Here is a 12,251-nt window from a genome sequence, read left to right on the forward strand (position 1 = left end):
AGCTTGATGAGATGTCCATGAGCTTGCCTTACAGCTAACAGTTACAGTTTTTCTTGATCGTTGTGTTAACTCTGACATCATGTTTTCAAAACAATTACAGTTTTTTTCAGCTGCTTACACACAACATTTTTGCTTCTTAACAATTTTCTAAACATGTCTTTCAAACACCATAACCCCACACCAAAAAGCCATAACCTAATTGTTAGTGTTTAACTCTATCCGGAGGTAACTTGATTTAATTTTTCAAACACAACCAATCAAAATCCTGCGCTTATATGCCAATGATAATATTTAACATTTTATATTCAAATTTTGCTTAATATAACAAATGATCATAAAAAAATATGTGTTTTATTTGGGATACTGCAGTTACATTATGCAAATTAGGATATATTTTTGTTTACTTTTGGTAGACCAGGCAAAACCCAGAACGATTCACTACCAAATTTTTCTCAATTGATTTTACAGTACTTTTCCATAGAATCCCATAATGTAACTGCAATATCCTATCTAAAAACATACTTTTGCATGATCATTTGTGATATTTGATACAATTTGAATATTATTTGGGCCTAAAAGCCATTAACTTATCTACTTACAGCAATATTTTCAATACATTTCTTTATTATGCATTTATATACACTAATATATTAAAATGTGTAAATTATTTAATTAACTATGCGTGATATAAGAATCTATCAAGCAGAAAAGTACTATTGGGGCCCCAGCTGTGGCGCCGCTGGCTGTGGCACCTGCACCGTACGCCGGCGACCAGGGCTTGATTCCCGCCCCGTGGTCCTTTCCGGATCCCACCCCTGCTCTCTCCCACTCACCTCCCGGCACTCTCCACTGTCATTAAAAAGCCCAAAAATATATTTAAAAAATAATAAAGTACTATAGAATCAACTGAGAAAAGGTTTTGCCCTGTCCACCCATCCCATCATTGCCTGAGTTTAGGCCTATGCATAGCTGAGTATATTACACTTTACAGATATACCCTTTCAATCTGGAATTCCATTCAAAACTCTGACTAAACCTGAATGACCACTGCTTCGCTGCGCGGCGTTCATAATAATGTGATATCTGATTCTGATTTGTAACTTGTTCCTGATTGGAGGACTTGGCCGTGTTACTACCATCCCCCGTCTCCTCATGACACTTTTTACTATGGAAGTCCTTATATGGTAATATGGTGTTGGTTCCATCATGAACATGACACATTCAGTACTTCAGTACGTGTTCTAGAGGAAGTCTTTATATGGTAATATGGTGTTGGTTCCATCATGAACATGACACATTCAGTACTTTAGTACGTGTTCTAGAGGAAGTCTTTATATGGTAATATGGTGTTGGTTCCATCATGAACATGACACATTCAGTACTTCAGTACGTGTTCTAGAGGAAGTCTTTATATGGTAATATGGTGTTGGTTTTTGGTGTTTGGAGGAAGTCTTTATATGGTAACATGGTGTTGGTTTTTGGTGTTTGGAGGAAGTCTTTATATGGTAATATGGTGTTGGTTCCATCATAAACATGACACATTCCGTACTTCAGTGCGTGTTCTAGATCTGCCGTAGAGCAGCAGTGTTTCATAAAGTGTGGGCCGAGGCCCCCTAGTGGGCCACCAAGGTGCTGCAGGTGGGCTGCGATACACACTACACATCTTCTGTTCAGATCTGGCCACAAGTCCTCGTCAACATCGCGGATCTGGCCACAAGTCCTCGTCAACATCGCAGGCGATGTCCTCTTGGGCAAATTTGGAAAATATCACCTTGTGTGCCATATCCACCCTTGAACTGACCCCCTGTGCCATTATCCACCCTTGAACTGACCCCATCCATTGCTTTCAAAACAGGCATGCAGATACACTGAAAGAAAATACTTTTGGGTGTAGTAATCTATATGAATTCATTCATTTTTACATTTTTACATTGTACTATATCAAGATTCAGCGAGAACTAGTAACAAACAGAAATATATAGTATATTCATGCAAAAACAGAAATATATAGTATATTCATGCAATGAATTAATTGAGTGGGAAGAGTACATTTTATTAGAGATTTGCTCACACTGTTTAAATGGTTTATTGTCATAGCAACAACACCTGAAAATACCAAGTAGGCCTAACTTTTATTCTGAGAATTCAACACATTTGAATTCGCGCATGCTGTTTTTTACTGTTCAAAACTATTGAATATTTTGTTTCTGAGATCCAGTCACATTAATCTCTAACAATGTAACATGCCCTGTTTAGCAGAGATATTTGTGTATATATTTTAGAAGAATACTGCTCGTTTTTCCACCCTGCTTTACATAGGCCTTTTTCATGTTTTGTTTTTTTAAATCATTGAAATATGGCTGGGTGGTTAATATATTTTTTCCTGCAACAAACTCAGAACGCATCATTGCTTTACACAGACTTAAAACACTTAGGGCTCTATCTTGCACTCCAGCGCAATTGACTTTGTATACTGGCGCGTTTGTCGTTCCTATTTTGCTGTCAGCGCATATTGACTTTGTATACTCATGCTTTTGTCGTTCCTATTTTGCTGTCAGCGCATATTGACTTTGTATACTCGCGCGTTTGTCTTTCCTATTTTGCTGTCAGCGCATATTGACTTTGTATACTCGCGCGTTTGTCTTTCCTATTTTGCAGTCAGCGCATATTGGAATTTTCCCTCCACAGCGCCCCCGGGGACGGTTCAGCGAAAAGACGGGGTGTGTTCCAGCGCAAACGTTCCCTGTTGATATTTTGCAGTTTCAGAAAGCAATTCCACCACAGACCAGGACAAAGGTGGTCTAAAGTCAGTGGCGCAAATTCAGATGCTATTTTAAGAGCGCAGGCTTCGCCATAATGTAGCGTGTGCACAACATGCATACACTTTGCTTCTCTCATTTACACGGAAGCAGTTCCCATTTTTGCAAACCATACATAATTATAAGGAGAAATATTAGGCCTACCACACGAGGGAAATCATTGTGGTGTCCATGAAAATGTGAAAAAATAGGCATAAATCTGGCAAATTATTCAGTCTAATTGTAGTATTGACGGATCAAACTAACCTGTTTGACCAATAGTGGCAAGACAGATAAGTATATAAGGACACCTGACAAAGTAGATTGTCCGTCAAGAACCAGGAAACAAAATTCTGAAGACTGCGAAATCACCTTTACTATCATGTAAGTTAAGTAAAAACCTTACTCTTCAACTTACCAGTTAAGTTGCGCTGGCTCATATTTCTTTCAATTGCACAGTGAGATGGAGTACGTCTTAGGACAAAGAATTAGACGCGGGAGGGAGAAGATCTACCGGCCTAGACATACCTATCTCTCCCACAGTGAGGTGGAATGTAGGCGTAAGCTACGCCTGACCCGTCAGGCTGTGACAGATGTCTGCCATCTCCTGGCAGATGACCTGGGGACTGATGCACCCTGTCCCTCCCACTGTATTTCTATGCGTCTGGGTCGTTCCAGCACCCCCTTAGTTCCATTGGAGGCATTTCGCCATCTGCCATAAGTTTGGCTACACATACAGTTACATCAGGTCTAGCCCGACATGCTGGGGAATACATCCAATTCCCCGTCACACCTGACAGCCAGGAAAGAACAAAGCGGGCGTTTTGGGCGAAGTGTGGGTTCCCTGGTGTTCTTGGTGCTATAGACCAGCGGTTCTCACCCATGTGCAACTCTGTGCCCCAACAGAAAATTGATTTGCGATGCAACTTGTAAGATCACTCACGTATTTGCAAATTACCCTGGCTCAAGCCACGATTTATTCATACTGGCAAACTCTGCCATTCCAGCCATCTTTGAGGGGAATCCCCCCTTGGATGGGTGGCTGTTAGGGGACAACGGCTATTCGTTAAAGACATGGCTGATGACACCATTTATTATGCCAGCAACAGTGCGTGAAACGGTAATCGAAAACACACAGAAACACGCAGTGTGATTGAACGAACATTCGGCATACTGAAAATGCGCTTCAGGTGTTTGGATAAGTCAGGAGGCACTTTACAGTACAGTCCTAAAAAAGTCGCAGCATTCTTTGTGGCATGTTGTGTTTTACACAACATTTCCATGGATCGTGGATGTGTTGGTGACATAACTGAGGAAATATTAGAGGACTTTAGGAGACGTGATGTTGAACTGCATGTGCCGATGCCATTTAACCCAAATACCCCAGCAGCAGCACGGGAGAGGAGAGCTTATTTGACAGAAGAGCTGCATCGTCTATAGTGAGGTAATTTGGGTGGGTTTTTCCCATCCCCATACAATGCTACTACTCGGTCTTTTACAGCCCTAACAAGAACGTCGGTTTATTCTGTTGTGAAGCGCTCCTGGTGTGCACCTGGGAAATGGAACCCTAACCCTAACCCTAACACCATGGAACAAGCGCCCTGCTTTTAAAGGGAATGTGAGATAACGGTCTGATTGGTTTATTGCACGTTACGCCCAAACCCATGAGTAATGTAGCTACTACAGACCACCCCATTTTAGATTTCGGGCCGGGCTTAACAGTCATTAACCCGCCGGTAAAATTGCAACAGCGCCCAAGATCCGCCCATAAAGTGACTTGCGCAAAGTCAATTGCGCTGGAGTGCAAGATAGATCCCCTTATTCATTATTGCTATGTTTCAAACAAGATTAAAATGAAATGTTCAGTGACCTCTACCTGCCACCAAAAAACGTAAAAAAAGAAAAAAAAAGAAAAATGCAATCAGGTCCTCAACGTTTCACAGCATAAAACACCGCTCGTGTGAGTCCAGTCTAGTCATTTACCCGTAAAACTCCAAATAATAGCCCAGGCTTTTATTTTCCCAAATCGCGTATTAGAGAGAGGCGCCTATATGAGACAGGCCTTTAATTCTCTTCACACAAAACTTTTCCTTTGCAAAGATGGAAAATATTATCGAATTAATTATTTCAAACACACTGAATATCCACCTATATGACTAGGCTATCTAATGACAATTACGGATCATCATTCATTTAGTGTTGAGATGTTGTTCATCGAGTGAGATAGCCTAACGTTACAGTAAGATCCAAATAGCGGGGATAGCCAGAACAGATGAAACACGTTTTAATCAAACGTAATTTACAAAGAGATCGTATCACACTGATAGCTCATATTTTGTCACTAGCAATCGGTCCTTTGTCAAATACAGTTGCATTATCAGCCCTGACTAAAACCGTTCAGGAATTATTTATACAAAAGTGGAACGTGCTTAATGTTTCATTCTCCCTCCTTTTCGGCACGAATGAAACAGCATGAGAGCATGAACCATATTGTTTCTCCCGTTTTGTATTTGCCAAATTTGACAACAGTCTACATTTCAAATCATAGCCTACTTCCAGGCGCGAGGGAACATATTTTTTACCAGGGGTGAATAATGGATGTCCGACAATTTCTCCCCCAGCATATGATTCGAATTTAGACAACTAAATACGCCATTTCAGCGCAGTGTATGAGTAGGTCTAAGAGTGAGAAGTTTTATAATGCCCTGGGCAGCCACATTCCACTGCAACTATGCGCAGCACTTGCCACTCCGACTCATCAATAAAAACTGCGCGCACACACACCAGACCCATTAGAAGCGCACTTGACTTTACATCATTAAACTATTTCAGTATATAGCCTAGTCTAAGGTAAATTCCTTTTCTGACTTAATTCTCTTTATCACCATGGCGGTACGCATTTAGAATAAAGAATAGCCTAACGTTCGCAAACCCTTCTGGCATAAAAACAAGCTTACCATCGGCCTATCCGCAAATTTTAAACAAAAGGGATGAATTGAACGATGACGAAGTCGGACATATAGGCATAGTTCCTATTGAAAAAGTTATACAATTTGGAACTCTAGCTTTCCCCACCGCAGTCTTTTAATGGCATCTAATCAAAACGTGCACAGTCTGCACCATACTTAAGCCCAAATCACACCAAAGATTTGTGACGAGATGAGCGGCAACATTCTATCAACCAGCAACTTCATGCAACATTCTAAAACCTTGCAACTGTGACCAGACATGGTGAATGCTTTGTGACGGCTTGCAATGACGTGCAACATATAATTCACACCGCTGCAACTCCTTTCTGTAACGGTTTCCTGTCATTGCAAATCTTTGGTGTGAACTGGGCTTTAAACAGACAATTTGACGGGTTTTAGAAGATTAAATACAACCCGAAACTAAAAAACAGACCTGGGCCCAGTTCCCCGAAAGCATCTTAAGCCTAAGAGCTGCCAGAAGTCCCTCTTACTTAACGCCTTAAGATTTGCCGCTTGTTTCCCTAAACCATCGTAGCTTAAGAGCCAGCCGTGGAAAACACTCAGATCTAAGAGTGCTCCAGAGTACTCAAGCATCGGGCTAAGAGCGCCTTAACAGTACTTCTCACTGAGGTCACCAACAGGACATACAGAGGAATTACAACTTAGAATACATAATCCAATTTACGTTCCCATTCTTTATTGTGTTTACCTGATGAATCAGATTTTAGCGTGCAAAATAGCATAGCCTACATTTAATGGTCATAATAATGTGATGATGATGGGACAAAAATGCAATCAAGTTATGAAACGAGACGTTGCCAGAATATTGCATTCACCAATATTTGACATTATCTTTGCTAAGTGAAGGCTATATTTTATTAGGCCTATGAGGTAAAAAGCAGAGAAAGCAACATGTGGTTTAGTCTGTAGCCTACTGCATCAAAATCGAAGCCTACACATTTCCTCTCTTTCTTACTCGACTTCTTTCTTATCTTCAAACGTGTTCTTAAGTGACACCGCGAAAAATTATTGCATGGTGCAACAATCTAATCTTAAAATAATTACAATTATTTATGTCTCTGTGTGGGATATAACCTACTTGGGATGCTTACATACAGATGTCAAAGTGTCTATTTTTGTGTTGATGTGAATTAATGTGTAGATCTGAAGTTTAAATGGTAGGCCTACAGCTGTGACGTGCAGTCACCTGACATAGCTCCAGTGTTCAGCTCATATATAAACACAGTGTTCAGCTCATATATAAACACAGTGTTCAGCTCATATAGCTCCAGTGTTCAGCTCATATATAAACACAGTGTTCAGCTCATATAGCTCCAGTGTTCAGCTCATATATAAACACAGTGTTCAGCTCATATACGTAGCTTGTGTTCAGCTCATATAGCTCACAGGCTTTTCATTACTGTAAATGAGAAGTGCATTGCAGTCTACAGCCTACAGTGTACTCTGAATGCCTCACTGAGTTGCTTTAGCTCAGAGAATGGAGTTTAGTGTTTTAGCAATTGGAAAAAAACACACACACACACACACTCAGACACTGACACACACACACACACACACACTCTGACAGGGCCAGTGTTAAGTACAGTGTACACACCAGTTCTGTATGTGTTTTTCATCCAAAGACAACGTGGAGAAACTCACACACACACACACACACACACACACACACACACACTCACACACACACACACACACACACACACACACACACTCACACACACACACACACACTCACACACACACACACACACATGTACACACACACACACACACACACACACACACACACACACACACTCACACACACACACACACACACACACACACACACACACACACACTCACACACACACACACACACTCACACACACACACACACACACACACACACACACACACACACACACACACACACACACACACACACACACATGTACACACACTCTCCTTCTGTCTCTCTTTCTCTTCCTCCCTCTCTCTTCCTGTCTCTGTATCTCTCTCTGTCCATCTTGGTATGTGTGTGTGTGTGTGTGTGTGTATCTCTCTCTCTCTGTCCATCTTGGTATGTGTGTGTGTGTGTGTGTGTGTGTCTCTCTCTCTCTGTCCATCTTGGTATGTGTGTGTGTGTGTGTGTGTGTATCTCTCTCTCTCTGTCCATCTTGATATGTGTGTGTTTGTGTGTGTGTGTGTGTGTGTGTGTGTGTGTGTGTGTGTGTGTGTGTGTGTGTGTGTGTGAGTGATAGAGCAGTATTCAGAGCAGTTCATTACAAGACGTGTGTGTTTGTGTGTGTGTGTGTATTTCATCTAAACAAAAATAATGTTCTTTTAGCCTTTAGTCTTGACCTACTCATGTCAACCCACATCACACTCACACACACACACCCCCTCTCTCTCTCTCCCGCTGTCACACACACACACACTCAAAACATTACCCAGTAACAGTATTAACAGAACACACTCACTAACTTCTCTCATCCTCTCTCTGACACACACACACACAATGAAAATAAATAAAAACAGATAGTAACAGTATTAACAGAACTAACTCACTGACCTCTCTCATCCTCTCACACACACACACCACTACCAGACACACACACAGTACACACACACACACACACACACACCACACAACTACCAGACACACACTTCACATACATACACACACACACACACACACACACACACACACACACACACACACACACACACAACTATCAGACACACACACACACACACAACTACCAGACACACACTTCACATACAATGGTCATTAAAATCTGTAGAGAAGCATGTAGTGGACTGACACAATTTCACACAATACAAACACATAGCATACACACAAACACACACACAACTATCAGACACACACACACACACAACTACCAGACACACACTTCACATACAATGGTCATTAAAATCTGTAGAGAAGCATGTAGTGGACTGACACAATTTCACACAATACAAACACATAGCATACACACACACACTCTCTTAAAGCCCACATCTATACACACAAACACACACATAGCACGCACACACATTTATACAGTACAAGCACATAGCATACACACACACACACATCTATACAATCATATAGCACACACACACACACACACACACATAGTAAACACACACACACAATACAAACACATAGCATACACACACACACACACACACTCTCTTAAAGCCCACATCTATACACACAAACACACACATAGCACGCACACACATCTATACAGTACAAACACATAGCATACACACACACACACACTCTCTTAAAGCCCACATCTATACACACAAACACACACATAGCACGCACACACATCTACCTTGAATTTTCCCAGGGGATCAATAAAGTATCTATCTATCTATCTATCTATACAGTACGACCACATAGCATACACACACACACACACTCACACATCTATACAATCATATAGCACACACACACACACACACACATAGTACACACACACACACACAATACAAACACATAGCACTCGCATACACAAACACACACCTCAATACATGCAAACACACACACACAGCTTTGCACCATGCGAATAAGTGTCCCCTCGGTGTAGTCCATTTTCAAATCCACTCCGGGCCTGGTGTTACCTCTGTAACACACATACCCACACACACACACGCACGCACGCACGCACACAGACACACACACTCACACACACACACCCACGCGCGCACGCACGCACGCACACACACACACACACAGGCTTTGCACCGTAACTCAGCTTGGTGTCGGGTTTCTACACATAAGTGAGTGAATCACTGCATTGTCACAGCAGCACCAAGTGACACCAAGTTAGAGGACTGCAGGGTTTGCTTTTAGCTTACACTCACACACACACACACACAGTGTTTGCCTTTTGCTTACACACTTTTTGCAGAATTTGGCTCATTATGTCAAAACTATATACTAAAAAAAAAAAGCATATATAAGTATTTAGGGGGCAGCCGTGGCCTACTGGTTAGCGCTTCGGACTTGTGACCGGAGGGTTGCCGGCCCTTGCCATTGTCTTTGACAATGAGCATCGCTAATCAAATCGCGTGGAATGGATACAGTGCGTCAGATGGAGGAAGCTAGTTATGTCTTGGAATGTTGGTTAGATGTCACCAAATGTCTTGGAATGTTGGTTAGATGTCACCTCACTGTAAATGTTTGACTGGCCTTTCCTCTGTTCCTAGAGTATGCCGAAACATTTGGAGGGGAATCAAAGAGTGGTAAGTCCTGGGAGGGTTCATCTTATTATTTATCTTCCATGGTCGGCATTGCCTTTGTATTTCCCCAAAATGTTCCATCTAAGCAAAGCAAAGGCCTACTAAGTTTGAAAATAGTTTGCCACCTCATAGTATGATTAGCCAGTGCTCTGCTTCTTGTCGGCTGTTTATTACATCCAGCACTTCACCGCTCGGTTGGCCATTTCTGCGGCCAGCATGCCAATGGCAAATGCATTGTGCATGGAGCATTGTGTTATATTAAATTATCTTGCATGTAAGAGCTGGCATTATGTCATGATCACTTCTAGTAATAATCACATTTGATTGGAATCTCCTGCAATTCCACAGGGATTCCTTTTGCAATTTGTGTACAACAAATTTTATATTGTTTGTTGAATTTTTCTTGCCTCCTCCGTTGGAGCTTGCCAGAGGCTGAAGCAGTAGGCTACTACATACAAACACAATCGTTAATCGACTCAAGGCATTCCAGCCTACTAATTTAATAAAAAAGTAAATCATGCATGGTTAAAAAATAACTCAATGTAGGCTACTTGGCTACGCAATAAGGTTTCCATTACAACAAATGAATGAAAGCGGATGCCTTGTCTCGCAATAAAGGGCGGGCGGAAATCCCGACACTCTTTCAACTACATGAAACCGTAATAGTGAACCATCAAATACCCCCATATTTCAGTGCCCATCAGTCCCAACATTTAGCAATATAATCTAACAGTCCAAAAGTAAATTAAATCCCAAACCAAACCGAAAATCTTTTGCTTTTGATAACCTACTGGTATGCCGCACCAAACGAAATGCATGTCTCACAATAAAACTCACGTCAGAAATAAAGGGCTGTCTGTAATACAAGCCTGCCCCAAATAAAGACCTGTGCTTTGAGCAGCCTAAGTAAATAATTTAAGGATTTGAGGAATAATTTGAGGATTTACGGTATCTAAACAAGCCTGGATTACTTTATGATGGTTGTCAGTAGACAAACTGGCTTCAGATATCCAACAGAGTGAATACGATATTGTGCAGTCTTAGATGGCTGTGGTTAGTGACATGATGCTGTTAATGGGGGTTTTTACGTAGCATAGCATAAACCTATAGCTTATTATTTATTCAGCATAAACCTGTATCTTATTATTTATTTAGCATAAACCTATAGCTTATTATTTATTTAGCATATTATTTATTTAGCATAAACCTATAGCTTATTATTTATTTAGCATAAACCTATAGCTTATTATTTATTTAGCATATTATTTATTTAGCATAAACCTATAGCATATTATTTATTTAGCATATTATTTATTTAGCATAAACCTATAGCTTATTATTTATTTAGCATAAACCTATAGCTTATTTATTTAGCATAAACCTATAGCTTATTTATTTAGCATTAACCTATAACTCATTTATTTAGCATAAACCTATATCTTATTATTTATTGAGCATTAACCTATAGCTTATTTATTTAGCATTAACCTATAGCTTATTATTTATTTAGCATTAACCTATAGCTTATTTATTTAGCATTAACCTATATCTTATTATTTATTTAGCATATTATTTATTTAGCATAAACCTATAGCTTATTTATTTAGCATAAACCTATATCTTATTATTTATTTAGCATATTATTTATTTAGCATAACCCTATAGCTTATTTATTTAGCATTAACCTATATCTTATTATTTATTTAGCATAAACCTATAGCTTATTTATTTAGCGTATCTAGAAGGCTTATCCCCGGTGCCGCCGGCGCGTTTGATCAAAATACAATCAGAGCCACGAACAACAAGCAATCAGAGCCACGAACAACAAGCAATCAGAGCAACTACATGGCTCTGAGCCCGCCTATAGATTTTAGATATATAATATATATATATATATAATATTATAGCCTATATCAGATAGATTGTGATTGTCTTAAAATCAGCTAAACCCATAGAGTCCATGAGCTAAACCCATAGAGTTAAACCCATAGAGTTCATGAGCTAAACTCATAGAGTTCATGAGTTCATGAGCTAAACCCATAGAGTTCATGAGCTAAACTCATAGAGTTCATGAGTTCATGAGCTAAACCCATAGAGTTAAACCCATAGAGTTCATGAGCTAAACTCATAGAGGTCATGAGCTAAACCCATAGAGTTCATGAGCTCCACCGGCTGGTGGCCAGATGGACCTGCAGAGAAAATTCAAAATGTGCTAGTTGTA

This window comes from Alosa alosa, chromosome 15 (genome assembly GCF_017589495.1).
Source record: "Alosa alosa isolate M-15738 ecotype Scorff River chromosome 15, AALO_Geno_1.1, whole genome shotgun sequence".
Classification (NCBI taxonomy): Eukaryota; Metazoa; Chordata; class Actinopteri; order Clupeiformes; family Clupeidae; genus Alosa; species Alosa alosa.